This window comes from Cyprinodon tularosa, unplaced genomic scaffold (assembly GCF_016077235.1).
Source record: "Cyprinodon tularosa strain WSP-4 unplaced genomic scaffold, ASM1607723v1 ctg916, whole genome shotgun sequence".
Classification (NCBI taxonomy): domain Eukaryota; kingdom Metazoa; phylum Chordata; class Actinopteri; order Cyprinodontiformes; family Cyprinodontidae; genus Cyprinodon; species Cyprinodon tularosa.
Window position 1 is genome coordinate 10,234 of NW_024039692.1, and position 21,037 is coordinate 31,270.

General features: G+C 41.5%; 1 pseudogene; it reads right to left on the reverse strand.

The window, feature by feature from the left end:
* Window positions 1–1,538: 1,538 nt before the first annotated feature.
* Window positions 1,539–4,456, reverse strand: LOC119776158 (annotated as a pseudogene).
* Between the last annotated feature and the right edge of the window lie 16,581 nt (window positions 4,457–21,037).

Below are 21,037 nucleotides of genomic sequence, written 5' to 3' on the forward strand. Positions count from 1 at the left end.
GACGTGACATTATGGCAACGCCACTCAAACAAACTACATTGAGCCCGCGGTCTGCATTTGTAACGACAATAAATAGAGACCGCGGGCGCAATGTAGTTTGTTTGAGTGGAGTTGCCATATCGTTACGAATGGCGTTGCCATGTAGTGACGGGCGGAGTTGCCATATTATGACGTCATCAAAAGGCGCAGGCCCCCGAGTCAATCTGGTACCTACACCGGTTCACGTACTTCTGTCATCGCTCATTTAGAATAGAACTTGCCAGGGGCTGGATCATTGAGTGACAGCTCCCTCCAAACAAAGATACTAATCCATAATTGCTTATTTTAGGCTCCTGTCTCAGGTTCCATAGCTGTCAGGGAGTGACTATTGCAAAATGTTGTGCAACTATCTGTTTCACAATGAAAACTTACAGAATCTTTCACACTCAGGCGTGATTGGGGCATTAGGATAGACTTGGAGGAGGGCCTCTTTACAAAAGCTGGCATGTCCCAATCAAGGCAGGTGGCTGGCCCTCCTGCTGCCGTTACATTTTAAATTATCCATCAGACACAGAACCTGCTAGTCTTCTTTTTGAATGCCTGAGTTTTAAAACGGAAAAATCTTTTCAAAATGGTTAGTAATGCTTTTTCTATCACATGTTGACGTGACAAGACACAGCTGCTTAAGTCTTTATCAATGGCGTAACGACACAACAATAGGTAAGCAACATTATCTGGGTGGGCCCCATATGAAGCACACACGAGATGCAATTCTCAGTAGTATATGATCACAAATCACACACGGAAAAATAGTGACCGCGCACCTTTAATGGAACCATTGGTGACAGCGCACCACCACATGTTACAGGCATCCCAAGTTCAAAAGACTAATTTCAGGGAGATGCTTATGGAACCACCCCCACACCCCGTAGATAACCAACCCGAAACGTGCCCCATACATACTCACTTCATCATTTTTCACCTTCACTATACATGGATATACATCAGAATACTAGCACAACAAGCCATCGGGCTACCTTGATCTTCACAGCCCCCCTCCTCCCCCTCTCTCTGTTCATCTCCTGGTCGCCATCTTTACTCGCTGTAGCAGCAACGTCCACCTCTGCCTCTTCGGTTCTTTGAAAGAACGTGTTTATTTTGGAAAGTTTGTTCCGTTCTTGCAGCAGCTCTTCTTTCCTTTTTCTTTTCTGGAATCCACTCAAGTACCTCTTTTTGGTATCCATCGTCGCTAACACATTGTACGTAACAGTTATGATTTTAATCTACGCTCTGGATTACCCATAATTCCAAGTCGTAGTGTAAAAAATAAAACAGTCAAATACATTGTTCTTTTAAGATCTTTATTGCGGTTTGAAACATGTTATATGAGTGTATTTTTTAACCAACCGTCTAATGAACTATACACAGTTATTAACACAGTAATTAATAGTACAACTGTCTTCTTTGCTATTGGTGTTGTGATTAAACGGCTCACCATCATGTTGAAATCTGGCATGTGTTGCGCTATAAATACCCCACCACATCTGCAAAGAGACTTCCTAGTCTCCAATAGCGTAGGGGGCCCACCAGGTCTCAGTGACAGGGACCCTAAGAGGTCGTGGGCCCTTAAGCAACTGCTGTCTCTGCTTACCGACAAACCAACATGATGAAATTTGAGGTTATTTGATTTCAGAAACTTTTTTTTATTTGATAAATATTTCAAGAAAAGATTTACAGGTTAAAAGTATTTCTGTGGGTGAATTTACTTTCAACAACTTCATGAAAGAGCTTCAATGACAAAAATGTTACAGATTTTATTTTTTTCATCATCATTTATACATTTTTTTTCAAAACATGTTAACAAATTACTGAAACATTTAGGTCTTCATTTCGTATCTCTTTAACTGTGGCTCTTCACAGGGAGATGATGATACAGTAAATCTCTTGATTTTTCTAAATAAAGAAATCTTTGAAAATCAAACCATATTGCATGCTAATGAGATTTTATTTTATGTTGTTACAGAGAGATGATAAAGGGAGCAGAATCTCTGCCCCCATCATTCCAACCAGGACTGAAGAACGGGTGGATTATTTAGAAGGACGAGAACTTGAACAGCAGCATTACCATCATTATCAAGTAACATAATTCACAAACACTCACACTGTATCTCTGTTAAATCACACAAAAAGAAGAAGCTGATTTTTAGAGAGTGCAGCTACTGTAACTCTCTTTGGTTCTGGAGACAATCGTCTAACAGCCATTTTCTGGGGTGAAGCTAGGGTTGCCAACCGTCCCTTGTAAAACAGAGTCATTCAGTATTTAGAAATAGAAATACCTGTCCCGTATTTAGTGGGAAAAGAACGCGCTTTGTCCCGTCTTATTGTGAGAGTCAAAAAATAATCAGTAAAAAGCTCATGGAAAATGAAGAACGAGTGCACGTTAGATACAAAACTTATGGTAAACTTAATCCCAGGCCCTGTCCTGCGTTGAGCTGACAACATATATGTAACGATCCACAATACCCTCATCCCATTGGTTGAGCCAAGCGATGCTCAGCTTTACTCTGCAGCACTCAAAAACAAACAACTCCTCACTGCTGCAAGAGCTCAGAGGAAATACAAGGAAAAAGTAGGCTATCGCCACATAATGTGGCATTAAGCTAATGATTTTTTTCCCCGTTTTACAACTGTAGCTTATAGTCATTGCATTTAAGGCACAAATATTTTTACAAGTTTGCACAAGTTTGCTGTTGCACCAAAAATTTGCATTATTTATTTACTGTTTTCTATTCATTTTTAAAGTTTAAAGTAAAGCAAAACAGGCTTATGTTTAAGATACTTATTTTATTCAGCATAGTTTGTTATTTTGTATTAAAATGAATTTTGGGATAATTTGTTTTCCATGTGTTCATGTCACTCAGAAATATGCATCTAACTCATTGCAAATTTGAGTTAAATAGTAAAAAAAAAAAATCATTTCACACACAAGGGGGGGCATAAGAAAAAAAATCACCACGCCAGGAGGGGTAAAGGCAAATGGGTCAGCTGGCACGCACATGAGGTGTCCTCGTTGAGTGTCACTTCTACCTTTTTTATTAACAGAATCTTGGATTCTCCCAGAATCCAAGGCAGACTGGTGGGACTCAGTTTCCTGCAGCTTCTTCATCCCATTGTCTGATGACCTCCGACAGCTGGTCCATGGCTTGCTCCATGGCCTTCCTGATCAGTTCTTCATATACGATCGGACAGATCTTCTCCTGGGTCCAGTCTTTGGTAGGTGGAACAGCGCTTAGATCATGGACATCCTGGAAGACAAGAAGTTCTTTAAAGTGTGAAAGCAGCTCCAGCTGAACGTGCCTCCTCTTCAGCTTTGAAATCTCCTGCTCCAGCTCAGCTATGACACTCCGCATCTGCTTCTCCTTCACTCTCTGCTTTTCTTCCACCATCCCGATCAGATATGCCTGAGAATTCTTCAAAGTTTGAATCAGAGAGGTAAAGATCTGGATCCCATCAGTCATCTCTCTCTCTGCAGCCTCTTCACTGAGCTGCATCACATATTTGATTTCCTTTATCTTCATCCATCTCTGGCAGATCAAGTGCTGGATCCTGGCCGACGTTTTCCACAGTTCTTCTTGTTTTTCTTCATATTTTGCGTCTGAAGGAACACCCTGGTGGAGCCTGTTACTGGAGGCCCAGGTGCTTTGACGAATGTTAATTTGTTCATTCTTGCTGAAGAGCTCACGGTAATTATGGTGTTTGGAGCATCTGCGAGCCATGAAGAAAAGAAGTAGAGCCACCATAGTAACGGCTAACAGCAGGTAGGACCATGAGGGAAGGTGTTTAGGTCCAACAGGAGGATCACGGGAAGGTTCTCCTGGTGTCACACTGACCAGCTTTGAGTTGTTCCCCCTCTTTTGTCCTGCAGACACCAGGTACTGAATAGTCAGCTCAGATATAATGGTATTCACAACAAGCTTGTGCTTCTTATTCACTCTCTCATTGCATATGGGGCACTGACACCGAGGGCTCAAATCCAGATGCTTCTCTATGCAGGCTCTGCAGAAATTGTGTCCACATGGTAACGTGACAGGCTCCACGAACACATCCTGGCAGATGCAGCACCAGAAATTCTCGTCTGCAAGCTGATAGGTAATCACAGACATGTTGATCACCTGTTTGCGGCAATAAGGTGAATTATAGAGAAATCCTTCTGCCGTTAATGATCCTATCTGTAGAAAACACAAACAAATGCACAGATCTAACACCTCTTTCAAAACAAAGTCTGTTTGGTGCTTCTTAGATATAACAGATATCGAACAAATCCCTATCAGTACTTACCTGGACTAGGCAGAGATAAGTACGTGGTCCTGGAAATATGCAGATCTTCTGAGCTGAATGTATTGCTGTCTAAAAAGACCTATAGAAAACCCCTCCCTGACAGAGAAACCACGCATGGTCACATACCAGTAAACAGTATAATTATAGACTAAAGCAATCTGTCAAGTCAACTTGTACAGCTCAAGTCTGTTGCATCTTAGTTTATATCACCAGAACGCATTTGAAAGTGAGGAAATAGTTGGAGCGACCAGTTAGCTCTGTAAAAGAGATGGAAAGAAATTGTAATCTTACTCAGACGAGATAATTTGTTTGGGTTTAACAAAGGCAGCTACTTAACAACCGGGCTAACATCTCCATGAAGCTGGTCCTAAATCACAGTTAAAGAAGCATTTTATTCAAACTCCAGTCTGTCACATCATAACATCATTACATCATATGTTTTAATCTATCTCTGTTACAGGGATATGTACCTAAAGCTTTTAAGATTGCTGTAATTAAACCTCTGCTTAAGAAACCGTCTCTTGACCCAGATGACTTGGTCAATTATAGACCTATATCCAATCTTCCTTTCTTATCCAAAATTCTTGAGAAAGTAGTTGCCAAACAAGTTTGCGATCACTTCCACCATAATGAACTTTTTGAAGAGTTTCAGTCTGGCTTTAGAGCTCATCATAGCACTGAAACAGCTCTGGTGAAAGTCACTAATGATATTCTCATGGCCTCAGATAATGGACTTGTATCTGTGCTCGTCCTGTTGGATCTTAGTGCTGCATTTGATACAGTTGACCATAATATTCTTTTAGAAAGACTTGAATATTTTGTTGGAATTAAAGGAACAGCACTAGACTGGTTTAAATCTTATCTATCTGATCGAATTCAGTTTGTTCATGTTAATGATAGATCTTCAACACGCTCAAAGGTTACCTGTGGAGTACCACAGGGATCAGTGCTAGGACCAATTCTCTTTACTTTATACATGCTCCCAATTGGTAGAATTATTAGACAGCATGGGATTAATTTCCACTGTTATGCTGATGATACCCAGCTATATCTGTCTATAAATCCAGATGAAGCTAACCCATTACATAGATTACAGGCATGTCTTGAAGACATAAAAACCTGGATGACTCTTAACTTTCTGCTCCTGAATGCAGACAAAACAGAAGTTATAGTCTTTGGACCAGAGTCTCTGAAAAAGAAACTGATTAGCCAGTCACTTCATTTGGATGGGATTAAACTGATTTCAGATAATAAAGTAAAAAATCTTGGTGTTATTTTTGATCAGGACCTGTCATTTAAATCCCATATCAAAGAGGTTTCTAGAATTTCCTTCTTTCATCTGAGGAACATTGCAAAAATTAGAAATATCCTGTCCAGGGGTGATGCTGAGAAACTAGTCCATGCATTTGTTACTTCAAGGCTGGACTATTGTAATTCTTTACTATCAGGAAGTCCACAAACTGTAGTTAAAAGCCTTCAGCTGATCCAAAATGCTGCAGCCAGAGTTCTAATGAAAATGAAAAAGAGAGATCATATCTCTCCTATCCTGGCTTCTCTTCATTGGCTTCCTGTTAAATCAAGAATAGAATTTAAAATCCTCCTTCTCACATATAAAGCCTTAAATGGCCAAGCTCCATCTTATATCAGAGATCTGATTGTTCCTTATGTTCCTAACAGAGCACTTCGCTCTCAATCTGCAGGTTTACTAGTGGTTCCTAGAATTTCTAAAAGTAGAATGGGAGGCAGATCTTTTAGTTATCAGGCTCCTCTCCTGTGGAACCAACTACCAGTTTTAGTCCGTGAGGCAGACACTCTGTCTACTTTTAAGGCTAGGCTTAAAACTTTCATTTTTGATAAAGCTTATAGTTAGGGTGGCTCAGGTTATCCTGAGCTATCTCTATAGTTATGCTGCTATAGGCTTAGACTTTTGGAGGACATAGGGACCCCCATTTCATCATTCTGCTTCATTCTCTCTCTGTTCTCCTATTCTGCAGAATCTGTTAGTTCAATCTCTAACCTTCTGCTCTCTCTGCTTTTCCTCAGAGTAGCTTTGCCTCGTCTGTTCCTGTTTGGCTGTGACGTCATCCTGGAAAAAACATCAGCTGTGCTGCTTCTATCAACACCCTTGTTAATAGATGTTGGAGATCGGCCTGTTTTCCAGTGTGGTCCTGTTTCTCTGACCGTGACTGAGTGGATGTGCTCTCTTCGTCCTCTGGCATGGGAGCTGCCTTGGAGCTCGTCTGCCTGGCTGTGTGTTTCCTGGACGGGGCCGCCTTTTACAGCTGCTTTTTGTATCTCTGCTTCTGTCTCCTTGAACCCCAGTGGGCCTCAGCAGATGGCCGCTCACACTGAGCCTGGTTCTGCTGGAGGTTTCTTCCTGTTAAAAGGGAGTTTTTCCTCTCCACTGTCGCTACAAGCATGCTTAGTGTGGGGGATTGTATTTGAGTCAATGAGTCAATGCAATCAACTGGTTTTCCTTAGATAGAAAACTTTGTATCAATTTGACTGTATGATCTGGTTGAACTGTAAAGTGCCTTGAGATGACATGTGTTGTGAATTTGGCGCTATATAAATAAACTGAATTGAATTGAATTAAATGAGGAGATATCCATGGCTCTGGCCATATCAAAATATTACACAGTGTCGCAGATAAGAGCACAGAGAACTTGGTGTTAAAGAAGATCCACTCTGTCTCAATCTCTGTAATGCACATAATAAAGATGATAACTGTATATCCAGTTAGATAAACTACTTAAGAAAACATTAGTCGTCCTCCTAAATAAGAAAGATTCTGCAAAGCTGCCAAAAGTTTCATTCAGCAATATTGTGAACCAGACGCTCGACATTTACTGCAGTCCCTCCCTGGCATCTAATGCTAAAGAATCTGAGACATGAGCCTAGGGGATTAAATAAGAAATTTGCACCTCCATCAGGAGAGCATGGACAATCAACGCCTCTTGCATTGTTTGAAACCTGTTTTCAAAGGCCGTGGGCCCTTGTACATAAAAGAATGTGCAGCTTTCATCATAAAAGTTGACGCACAAAAGAAGTGAGATGTATGAAGCTGCATCAACGTGTCACTGCATACTTAACCTTTTAATCTTCATTTTGAACTGACATTAGGGACTCACTAAAGCAACCAGCTAAAAGATAAAAAGTCTCCATGTCACAAATAAAGACATGGATATGACCAGTAGAAGCATACATAACCCAGACATCCCAAGTCTCCCGGAAGTTCCGGGAGACTCCCTGATATAGATAGTTGTTTAAGGATGCCCGCGAGTCGGATAAATTATCCCAGATTTTACACTCTGTAAGGTGGTGTTTTTTAATGCGAGTCAGAGCGTGCAGGCAATAATTCAGGCATCATGTGCAGACAACAAAAGAGAGCGGGGTGTGGGGAGGAGGTTACTGGTGAAATCTGTGCAGAGTATCTGTCTAAAGTGATGCTCTGTTCAACCAGCATTCAAGGTGACTGATTGTCAGAGAGCTGATTGGATCAATCCGATAAGTTTATCTGGTTTACTCTCTGGCAGTCACCTAGTTACCACTCAAAGCTGTGCATCCGAGGAAACGGCAGAGGTTGAATCCTCCAGTAAAAAACTAAAATATAGGACTAATTTCACAGCAGAATATACTAAAGTATATAAATGTCTAGTGAAGGGGAGGAACAGTGGCGGATCTAGACCAAATGTACCATGGGGCCAGGAGGGGGCCAGTGTGTTTTCATGGGGGCACAGAAAAAGCATGAAATAAATAATCAGGGCAAGGGATTCAAATATATTAAGATAGCTGCATGAAGTGAAATTTCTTTTCAATTAAGTTCAATAAAAATTCTACTTCCTATGAGGCCAATATACATTTAGAATTTAGGAATTTTACATATTGTTGACTTAATTTAAGTTACAACTACCGTTTTCTATAAAATTTGAATTAGAACTCAAGAAAAGCTGTTAAATTCATCTGTAAAAATTAGAGCATTTTTTTTTATTATTTGTTGTGAAAAAAAAAAGAAAGTTGGGATCCTATCTCAGTACAACTGAAGCTATCACCTTATTGTTTTTGAATAATTAGTAAAACTGAATTTGTAAAGAAAACGAATAAAATAGATCGTAAGGACCTATCAGTTACTATGTCTGTTTAAGCGCATATCATCAATAGAAATTAGGATTTGTGATGGGGGGGTGGGGGGCCCTTTGGGGGATTTTTCTTTTTTTGGCGGGGGGTGGGGGGGTTGTGTGGGGCTAGGGGCTGTGGTTGGGTATAAGTATCTCCCTGAAATGAGTTTTTGGAAGTTGGGATGTCTGCATAACCTAACTGACATATTCTATTAACCTAATGTATTTAAAAGTATTTTTTATTCAAATTAAATCAATAAAATTGAAACAGCTGAAATAGTTTTCAAAATCTGAAAAAACTGCTTACAAATTCAAATACTGTAGTCAGCGCTGATGACTGGAAACAGGCAGGTTAAATAGAAGCAGGAGCAGGTGGAACAGATGAACAGTAACAACAACTAGGTGGAGTTAGACATGTCAATGAAATGAGTATTTAAGTCAATCATCAGTGTCAAGATCATGACATTCTAGCACTCTTCTTACTTTTACCTGCTCTCTGTTTAACTCTTTCAAGTAGACGCTTCTTACTTCTCTCCTCTTATTCAATCTTGTTTCTATCGGTCTTCTGAACTTCTTCCTCTCCTATCAATTTTATACTAATCTAAACATGCTATAATCAAAATCCCTTCCAAACACATTAGTACGTACAATATGAAAACAATTTAATAGCTAAAAATAAGTTCAGTTTTGAGTATTGCAGGCTAACAACGAAACCAAAAGACCCCCTTTCCAAAAGGGCGGACCTGAAGTCAGGTACAATTTGCATGTGTCTGAGCCAAAACAAGGCTTTGTTTTGGTCCACTCTATAAAGCCTCAAACTCAACGCTATTTCTGACATTTTGACCTGGATGACTGAGAATCTTAACCAACTTTTACCGAAACAGAGTGGTAGAAAAGTAGAACTAAGCCTAGAAGGCTATGCTTATAACTTCAAATCTTAAAACAGAAAAACAACTTATAACTCTACTTACTATAACTAACTATCTGACGATATAAACTAAAGGTCACTAATCAGTTCTAAAAACATCTTTAGATGAACCCTTGCTGAAATCGGGGACTAGTTACCTTCTTGAACTATAGTGTCCAACACTGCTCACAAGGTAGTAAGGCTACTTACCCATAGCTGGGACAGTGGTTGACGGATGCCAAGTCCACATGGTGGTGGGATTCGTCTCGTCTCGTCTCTGGGGCCCACTGGTGCTCCGAGATCCCCTGAAGTCTGGGCTGGGACAGTAAAGTACCCAGTTTACCTGTGTGGCCATGAGGAGGCACTGCTTGGGGTCTTTGTGGTGGAGAGGCTATGGACTGGCAGGAGGAGAATCGCACACTGGCTCCTCCTTTCAGCCCAAATGTAGGAACAAGCCCGCTGCAGTAGCTGAATGAAGAGAGCTGCAAGCACAACGCAGGATCTCAACACTACCGCAGGAGACGCTTCACACACCTATGATACACACTTAATTTGTTTTTGTTTTAGGCTTTTTCCATCCATACATTATCTGACCGCTTGTCCCAATTGGGGTGGCGAGGGGTGCTGGTGCCTATCCCAGCTGTCTACGGGCGAGAGGCGGGGTCCACCCTGGACAGGTCGCCAGTCCATCGCAGGGCAACACAGAGACAAACAGGACAAACAACCATTCACACTCACACCTAAGGAGAATCTAGAGAAGCCAATTAACCTAACATTTATCCTTTTGGATTGTGGAAAGAAGCCGGAGTACCCAGAGAGAACCCACGTATGCTCAGGGAGAACATGCAAACTCATGCAGAAAGACCTCCGGCTGGGAATCGAACCCAGAACCTTCTTGCTGCGAGGCAGCAGCGCTACCCACTGCTGAGCAGCCTTTTAGGTTTTTTTTTTAATCATTATTTATTTATTTATTTTGTCTATCAATCAATTAAGACCCGGAAGATTATATAGATAAACTAAATCTAAATTGATCTGACAGGGCGTCAATGTCTATGGACAGGTCTTTTTTGGATCTTTCTTCTTGACACCTGGGAATTTTTCGTTTTGGAGGACCAAGGTCATCTCTGTCTTTGAGCTAAGCTGCAATATCTGACAGCTGTCTTTTATATCTGCCCTCGCACCATAAGATCAGTTGTTGAAGAGAAGTGACATGTCGTTGGAGGTCGTCCTTCTCAGCTCTAAGGCTGTTCTTAATTTTTATCTCTTTTTCAAGCTGCTGCTCGAATGCGTTTATTTGCCGTGATGAAAAACTCCCTTTTAACAGGAAGAAACCAGCAGAACCAGGCTCAGTGTGAGCGGCCATCTGCTGAGACCGACTGGGGTTCAAGGAGACAGAAGCAGACATAGAAAAAGAAGCATAGATACAAAAGGCAACTGTCAACCAGCTTCACAGGCGGCCCCGTCCAGGAAACACACAGCCAGGCAGACGAGCTCCCAGCCAGCTCCCATGCCAGAGGATGAAGAGAGCACATCCAGTTAGTCACAGTCAGAGAAACAGGACTACACTGGAAAACAGGCCAAGCTCCAACATCTAGAAACAAAGGTGTTGATGGCAGCAGCACAGCTGATATTTCTCTCCAGGATGGAGTCACAGCCAAACAGGAACAGACCAGATGAAGCTACTATGAGAGAAAGCAGAGAGAGCAGAACGTTAGAGATTGAACTAACAGATTCTGCAGAGTGGGAGAAAAGAGTTAGAATGATGCAGAATGACGAAAAAGGGGTCCCTATGTCCTCCAGCAGTCTAAGCCTATAGCAGCATAACTATAGAGATAGTTCAGGATAACCTGAGGCACTCTAACTAGAAGCTTTATCAAAAAGGAAAGTTTTAAGCCTAGCCTTAAAAGTAGACAGGGTGTCTGCCTCACGGACTAAAACTGGTAGTTGGTTCCACAGGAGAGGAGCCTGATAACTAAATCTAGATCTGCCTCCCATTCTACTTTTAGAAATTCTAGGAACCACTAGTAAACCTGCAGATTGAGAGCGAAGTGCTCTGTAAGGAACATAAGGAACAATCAGATCTCTGATATAAGATGGAGCTTGGCCATTTATTCTGCAGATGAAAGAAGGAAATTCTGGAAACCTCTTTGATATGGGATACAACATGATGAGACAGCTGGAGTTGACGAGCAAGAGGAGCCTAGTCGTTCCTCTTGCCTACAAACAAACAGAGTTGGGCTCATATCAAGCTCATAACTTTGAGAAGTTACCAATTTTATCAGTTTTATAACTTTTGTAATTTTGCACAAAAGTTTACACTGCATTAAGAATTAAATCTGATTCTCCATATCTGGGAAAGTATTAAAATTGAATATGATTTTATTTGTTGATTTTACAAATTTTATTCTCTGTCTGATTAACAAACAAAAACCTTTGTGTTCCAACCAAGATTTTTTTTTTATTTAAATAAAAGACGAACATAAATTTTTTCTATTCCTACATCAGTTACCCAACCTTTCAGCGCATCGTCCGTCTGTCCATTTGTCGCTTTTCAGCCTATGCTCTTTCTTATTATTTTTTTTTCTGCCTTTCATTATCCTGTTGTTGGAGTCCTTCACACTCATTTTGTTTTCTGTCATCTTTCAGAAAGTATCAAATCATCCAAAAAGCTAGTCTTGAAATTGCCTTTAAAGCCTTTAGCTGAAGAGTTGGAAGAAAAAACTTTTTCTGAGTTGGAGGAAGAAGTGGAGGTTGAAGCTCAGGGAGGGGTTTGCCTTTGTAGGATTTTAAAATAATTTGTTCACTCAGTGAATAACACATTCATAAATGAAAGGTCACAATCATTTAAAGTAAATAAGAGACCTTCATAATCCCAAATGTTCCGAAGAAATATTCAATTCATTCCCTTTTGAATAATATTTATATTCAAACATCACTCTTGCTCTAATCATGCTCTTTTTGGACTGGGAGGAAGCCAGAGTACCTGGAGAGAACCCACACATGTTCAGGGAAAACATGTAAACTCTATGCAAGGGATGGATGGATGGATGGATGGATGGATGGATGGATGGATGGATGGATGGATGGATGGATGGATGGATGGATAGACAGACAGACAGACAGAGAGAGAGATAGAGAGACAGACAGACAGAGAGATAGACAGGGTCCAATACACCTATAAAATAAGAAGCATTGATATTAATTTTTTGTTGCGAGACGAAGGCCAAAGCAGTTTATGTTTGAGAAATAATTCTTTACTCTCTTCCAAAATTTCTTGCGGGTTTTGTCTTCAACCAGATGTGAGGTATCTTTACAGCTTGTCAAGTTTGTGTTATCACCACAATCAGTTTGCTGTTGATTGTTGTTTATGTTTGAGAAATAATTCTTTACTCTCTTCCAAAATTTCTTGCGGGTTTTGTCTTCAACCAGATGTGAGGTATCTTTACAGCTTGTCAAGTTTGTGTTATCACCACAATCAGTTTGTTGCTGTTGATTATTAGTCAGCAAGATTATTTTGTTGTTGATGTTGTTGTTGCTGTTGGTTGTTGATTCATATTTCAGATCAGAGGTCTCAGATGAAAATGAGGATCTGATAATAGGTGATGAACCTGACTGAATCACTGGGCTTTTTTGAGGACTGGGGGTCCCACAGCATCCAGGCTTTGAACTTTCTTCAGAGTTGTTTGTGGCTCCCAACCTTTCTGAAGTCATTATTTTGTAAGTTCTCATTGCCTCATGGGCTTCAAGGACATAAGAGCTGCTCCTGTCAAAGTTAGACAAATGGTCCATGGTAATAAAGTTGTGTTTAAGTGCAGCTGCTGAGGTAATACGGTCCTGAGGTGTAGGAACTAGCATTTGCTTTAGAAAATCTATGAAACTTAGTAAATCCTCCCTTTCAGCGGGGTCTTGTGTTGCTGGACGGATTTTCAGCAGGTCGTCCAAAGACTTCAGCTTCAGCACAGGATCATACATGTTTATTACACTTTTCTAATAGGAAAAATTCTCACTGCAGCGTGGTTCCCCCAAAATTTTAACAATTGCCGCCATTAATTGGCCACGATTATCATAATCAAACAGGAGATCTTTAAGGTAGAAATAGATCAAAGTGATGCCTAGACACCACACATCCAAACTGGCATCTAACATCAAAAGGGATTATATAAATACTTTAAATTTAGAGCATAAGGTTATAGTTTTAGCAGCTTTTTTTATTATTGGAGGAGGACAATGTAGAAAAATAAGTAGTTGCTTCCTTTAGAAAAGAAATACAGGAGGGTTTAGTCACAATAACTTTACATTTGTGGATATAAAACTTGTCCAACAGAAACAAAAGATTGCTTAAGAAAAAAATTTCAGAAAGTTCTTTTTTTATATTTTGTGATTCCAAATAAAACATCTTAAAAATAAAGTTCAAATTTATCATAAATATTGTCCAGAATGAAGCGACAGATACCTTGCCAAAAACGCCTGGTGTGTTCACAGGACCCAAACAGATGAGAGACAGATTCTGAGTAAAAGTTGCAGAAAGTACAAGTGGTATCAATGTCCTTTTTATATTGAACTAAAAATGACTTTACTGGATAACAGCGGTGAATGATCTTAAAGGAAACTTCTTTAACCTTGTTTACTACTAAATATTTATTAGGTAAAGACCAAGTTTTGTTCCAGCAGACCTCTGAGGCCAGTCCAGACCAGACTGAAATTACATAAGGAACTGAAATGCAGTTTGCTTGGAATAAAGTACGAATATGTTTGTTGTTTTTAGGAGATTTAGGTTGAAAGCACAATTTACCTACATAGGTGTCAGTTAGTTCAGTTGGAGGTCACAGGCCTTTGGAGAACAGAGAAGTCTGACCTTTGAATAACAGAACACCTGGAGGAATAGCATCAAAAACAATAGCAAACTGTTTTGGGCTTATAGGAATCTTAAAATGATACAAAAAATCTTGATAATTAAAGAGGTTTCCTTTTTCATTGAAAAGTTGACTTACAAGTGTGATACCATTCCTAAACCAGTTTTCAAAAAACAGAGATTTTTTCTTATAACATATATCTTTGTTATTCCAAAGAATGTACCTATTAGGAGAAAAATTATGTTTGAAGATCAGTGACCAGGCCAGAAGGACTTATTTATGAAAGTTAGACAGAGCGACAAGAATGCGATCAATGTTATAATTACATTGCAAAACAAACTTAAGACCACCTATCCTAGAGAACAAGTAGTGAGGAATAAAATTCCAGATTGAGGTAGGATTTTTAAGGCAATTTTTAATCCAGTTAACTTTGAATGTATTGTTGATTGTTGTAAAGTTGAGAAAGTCAAGACCTCCTGCATCCTAACTATTCATTAAAACTGATTTTTTAATGTAATGAGTTCTGTTTTTCCAAATAAAGTTGCATAGCGTCCTATCAATTTCTTTGCACATCTTTTGGTCTACAGCCAGAGAAACAGCCGCATAGGTCAGTCTGGATATTTCTTCAGCTTTAGAAAGTAAAATTCTGCCCAGAAGGGATAAATCTCTTTGGAGCCATCAATTAAATCTTTTCTTTGTTCTTTCTAAAATTGGGCTAAAATTGAGGTCACACCTAGTATTCTGTGTTTTGGTTAACGTTATTCCTAAATAATTAATGGTTTCTTTAATTGGAATATTGCAGAGATGAGAGAGTTCACATTTCTTAACAGCCATTTATTCACATTTGTTTACATTTAAGTAAAGACCAGAAGCCTCAGAAAATACTTTTATCAATTCAAGTGCTAGAGAAACTTCAGAAGAGTCTTTTAAGAAAATTGTGGCTGATGATAATTCTTTTGTCCAGAACTGACATTCCACCCAATTGACTATTTATTATGTGATTAGCCAATAGTTGAGTTGATAGCAGAAATAAATAAGGGAAATTGGGACAACCTTGCCGTATACCACGTTTTAAGTCGAATCTTGGGGATGTTCCGTTTTTCAATTTGATTGAACTATTTCCATTATTATATAATGTTTTAATAGTACTGCAGAAAAAATGACCAAAACCAAATAGGTTTAATGATTCAAAAATAAAGTTGTGTTCAATTGAATCAAATGCTTTGTAAAAGTCCAGGAAAAGGATAAAGCTTTCATCATTTATCAAATCGGGGTAATCTAATATGTCGAGCAGAAGTCTAATGTCATTTGAGATGTTGTCGTGATTGGCTTAAGAGACTTAACCCACATGCAGAACACCACTGGAAGCAGAGTAAAAGTTTAACAGAGTTTATTGAATGGTTTCACAGAGAGAACATAAACTGGTTCTGGCACAGGTCCGGGACTGGAATCACTGATGTCTGCAGAGACGGATAGTTTGATTAGCCAGGCAGTCAGATGATTTGTCGAGTGAATTAATTCTGAATATACCTTGAAGAGGTTCTGACAGAGCCTTTGTGAGGGAGGGAACCGGTTGGGTCCCAAGACTGTAGGTTCAGCAGAGTGCTCAGCAGCAGCAGCGTTTAGCTTCTGGCTTGTGAGTTGCAGACCTTGATGTGAGTTTCCAGCTCTTCCTTGAGAGCAGTTGGAGAAGTCCAGACTGAAATCTTCAGGTTTGGCTTCCTTGGGCAGGCAGGCAGGTTTACAGGCAAAGCTCACCCAGAGCTTCAGACTTCAGTTGGGTTTTCTGTGAGCAAGAAGACAGAGGCAGGTTAGAATCAAGTTTCTCTTTAGAGGCAACTAAGATTCTTCAGATTAACAGAGGCTCAGGTTTGCTAACCAAACTTGGTCAACACTGCGGCGTCGAAGGAAGGTCTGACTGCTGCTTATGTAGGAAGGTCTCCTGATGGGCTGATGAGCTTCAGGTGTGCTGGAGGCTCCAGCCCAGGAGACCCACAGCGCATTCTGCTGGAGAAAGGTGGTAAATCTCCAGATCCCAACAGATGTGTTTATTTCTTAAAAAGCCTGATTGTGTTTCTTCAATGATATCATCCAGAACTAACTTTAATCGCTTAGCAAAAATTGTGGCCAGGATATTGTAATCGTCATTTAGTAGACTAATTGGACGCCAGTTATCTATAAGTAACAGATCCTTCTTTGGTTTGGGAATAAGAGTAATCAGTCCTTGAGTTAGGGTGGGAGGGAGAGTTCCTTTAGTAATACTTTCATTATAGACCGCCAATAAGAATGGAGCAAGATCTTCAGCGAATGATTTATAAAGAATCATTCCTGTCAAAGACCTGCCTGCCCGCTCTCTGAAGAATCTGGAAGGGAAACTCAAATCTGTGATCTGCAAACACTCAAACCAAGCTCTGCCTCCGCCAAGCCCTCAGCCTGCCGACAGCCTCTGGACCCTCAAGGTTCCCCCCCTCAGCTGCTAAGCTCAAACTCCAGAACAGGTACTGTCCTGCTCACTCACATCCAGCAAATTACCTGGACATCTGCTAACTCCTCTGTCCCCCTCTGCAGTGAACCCACTCGTGACCAGTCCTGGATCTGATTAACCCCTGGATCTGTTTATTCTCTGTACAGAGTAATCTCAATGAACCTTTGAACTTTTCTCCTGCTTCAGTGTGTTCTGCATGTGGGTTAGGAACCTTAAGCCAAACATGACAGAACACTCTGGCCAACAGACTAACCCAGCAGATACACTCCGGAGGATGTTGGAGCAACAACGAACTCTGATTTAAAGCCACGACACCGCCCTCCGTGAGTTAAACACACGTCATGATCAGACAACCCGCTCTTTATAGGAAATAGCCGGCTATCTACAGAATGCTACTCCAAGAACGGAGCAGGCTCAACTCCCGGGTCAAGAGACTAATCCTCCACTCAGGTCAGAACTCAGTCCGTCGCTTCCTGAATTCCACCCTTCACTTCCTGAAAAGTTTTTTGGCATTCCAAGTAAGTGTAAGGGATTTTTGTCCCAATGTAAACTCATTTTTGAACATTCGCCGTCCACTTTCCCTAATGACAAGAGGAGAATTGCCTTTATTCTGTCTCAATTGTCCGGAAAAGCCCTTGAATGGGCGGAGGCCAGATTCTCTTCTGAATCTAGTTTTGTTTGTACATTTGAACAATTTATCCAAGAGTTCTCACAAGTATTCAACCAAGACACTGATAAGTCCACTGAATCTCGAGGTCTTTTGGATTTCAAACAAGGAAATAGATCTGTAGCCGAATTTTCAATTGACTTCCGGGTCAAAGCTGCTGCTTCCGGATGGAATGAATCTGCGCCAGACATGGGCAATGTGGAGTCAACAGGTCATCTCCATGTCATGTATTTGTTCTACCCAGCCACTGAAGCGGGTGAGTCCAATCTTCACCGTGAATTAACCTGTGCAGATTGGACTCACCTGGTTAATTGGCTGGGTAGATTAAATACATGACATGGAGATGACTTGTTGACTCCACATTGCCCATGTCTGATCTGCGCTCAAAAGCGCTTATTTCCACGCACAAGATGAATCCATTAAGGATGAACTGGCCACTATCGATGAGCCAGCAACCTTGGAAGAGCTCATAAGATTAACAATCCGCCTGGATAACAGATTACGAGCCAGATTCAAGTCCAGAGTTAGAAGCCATGTTTTTTCTGTTTCTGCCCCAGCAGCTAAGACAAATGACACCTCTTTTCTTTCAGTGTCCTCTGAGGCTGAGTCCAGATCTAAGAGCCGAAATCAACCTGTATCTGTTCCTGTATCAATGACTCATTACGTCTCCCCCTCCACAGAATCCTCAGAAGTAGAGCCTATGCAGATTGGTCATACCAGGCTCACAACCGAGGAGAGGCAAAGGAGATTTAAGGGGAACCTTTGCATGTATTGTGGAGAACCTGGTCACTTTGTTTCAACCTGCCCAGCTAAGGTAAAAGCCGGGGTCCGCCAGAGGAAATGAGGAGTCTGGCGGACCATCTTCAATCTGAGAAATCTCCTCGCCTGCTGTTACCTGCAACTCTGTTTCTCACGGATCAATCCCTCACGTTATCTGCTTTGATAGACTCTGGATGTGAGAAAAATCTAATAGACTCCAGTCTTGTTCAAAAATTGAACATAGAGACCACTCCATTGAATAAACCTCTTAGAGTCTCATCTCTTGACGGAAAGAAGTTACCTCAGGTCACACACCAAACAAAGCCGCTCGAACTGTTAATCTCCGGTAACCACAGAGAGACAATATCCTTTTTTGTATTTCCATCTGCCAGTTCATCCTTAGTCCTTGGATATGAGTGGCTTGAACTTCATAATCCACACATAAACTGGTCTAAAAGACATGTTGAGTCCTGGTCTGCATCCTGCCATGTTTCCTGTCTCTGCTCAGCAGCTCCTTCGATTCAGTCTCCGCCCAGTCGTCAGGAGGCTGACCCACCTGATCTTTCTTTAGTACCTTCTGACTACCACGACCTGGCACCAGTTTTCAGTAAGGTCAGTGCACTTTCTCTTCCCCCACATAAACCATATGACTGTGCTATTGACCTGTTACCTGGGGCTCCCCCCCCTAGCAGTCGACTCTATAATATCTCCAAGCCCGAGAGGGAAACCATGGAGAAGTATATAAATTAGTCCTTAGCCGCCTGTATAATTCGGCCTTCCTCATCTCCTCTCGGGGCCGGTTTCTTCTTTGTGGGTACGAAGGATGGATCTCTGCAACCTTGTATTGATTACAGAGGTCTGAACCAAATAACTGTTAAGAACAAATACCCTTTACCCCTGTTAGCATCTGCCTTTGAACCCGTCCAAGGAGCCACAGTTTTCACTAAATTGGATTTAAGAAACGCCTATCATCTCCTCAGAATCAGAGAAGGAGATGAGTGGAAGACTGCATTTAAAAATCCTCTAGGGCAATTCGAGTACTTAGTAATGCCTTTTGGTTTGACCAACGCCCCTGCCTGTTTCCAGGCCCTGGTTAACGATGTTCTGAGGGATTTTCTAAATATCTTAATTTTTGTCTATATTGACGACATTCTGATCTACTCCAAGAACATGTCTGAACATAAGGAACACGTCCGTTTGGTTCTTCAAAGACTCCTTGAAAACAAACTATATGTCAAAGCTGAGAAGTGTGTTTAACCGTCCTTTTGTCACCTTTCTAGGTTTTGTGCTCGAGGGCGGGCAGGTGAAGCCGTCTGAGGAGAAGATCAAGGCGGTTCTGCACTGGCCCACTCCCGAGAACCGTAAACAACTACAAAGGTTTCTGGGGTTTGCTAGCTTCTACAGAAGGTTCATTCGAAACTAGTCTGACAGCTCAGCCTCTTACTGCCCTAACATCTGTCCAAAGGACTTTTCAGTGGTCTGCGGAGGCTGAGGCTGCATTTAATAAACTCAAGGCTCTTTTCTCTAGTGCACCCATCCTCGTCCAACCTGACCCCTCCAAGCAGTTCATATTGGAGGTGGATGCCTCTGATTCTGGGGTGGGGGCAGTCTTGTCCCAAGTGTCTGATTCTGACCAAAAGACTCATCCATGCGCATTTTTCTCCCGCAGACTTTCGCCCGCAGAGCAAAATTATGATGTAGGAGACAGAGAACTCCTCGCAATTGAACTGGCTCTGGAAGAATGGCGGCATTGGCTGGAGGGCGCAGAGCATATGGACAGATCACAAAAACGTATCATATCATTCAGTCTGCCAAACTATCCAATCCCCGTCAGTCCCGTTGGTCTCTGTTTTTCTCACGATTTAATCTGATTATCTCCTACCGGCCTGGTTCTATGAACATCAAACCCGACTTTCCCTCACGCCTGTACTCGCCCGAAAAACCTGAAACTCCGGACTCCATTCTCCCTGCCAGCTGCACGGTGGCTACTGTCTCCTGGGAAATCTCCGACCTGATTAAATTGGCCCAAGCTTCTGAACCCGACCAAGGAAATGGTCCGCCCAACAGAACGTATGTACCCTCTTCAGTCAGATCCCGTCTCATCCACTGGATACATTCCGCAAAATTTTCAGCTCACCCCGGTGTAAGCAGAACCATAGCCCTGATCTCTTGCCATTTCTGGTGGCCATCCCTGCACAAAGACACCAAAGAGTATGTCCTAGCCTGTCCCGTCTGCGCTCGCAACAAACCGTCACATCAACCTCCCTCTGGTCTTCTCCATCCGCTACCTGTACCATCTCGCCCCTGGTCCCACATTGCTGTGGATTTTGTAACCGGTTTGCCTGCATCCAAAGGTATGACAACCATCTTCACAATCATTGATAGATTTTCAAAAGCCTGCCATCTTGTCCCCCTCAGAAAACTTCCGACTGCCTTCCAAACAGCACAGCTCCTCATCAAACACGTGTTCAAACTTCATGGAATCCCCCAAGAGATCCTGTCTGACATAGGCCCTCAATTCACCACACAGGTCTGGAAACATTTCTGTTCTGCTCTTGACACCAAAATCTCTCTAACTTCAGGTTATCACCCACAATCCAATGGACAAACAGAACGACTAAACCAAGAACTGGAATCAACCCTCCGATGTTTCACGTCAACCAACCCGATCTACTGGAGCCAATATCTTCACTGGGTAGAATATGCACACAACTCCTACACTTCTTCTGCAACCGGTCTGTCCCCTTTCGAGGTATCCTTAGGTTATCAGCCACCCTTGTTCCCCGCCAACGAAAAGGAAATCTGTTCCTTCAGTTCAACATCACATCCGCCGTTGCCATAAAATCTGGGACACCATATCTGCTCTGAACCGGACATCCGCCCAAAATAAGAGATTCTCTGATCACAAACGACGCCCTGCTCCCACCTACA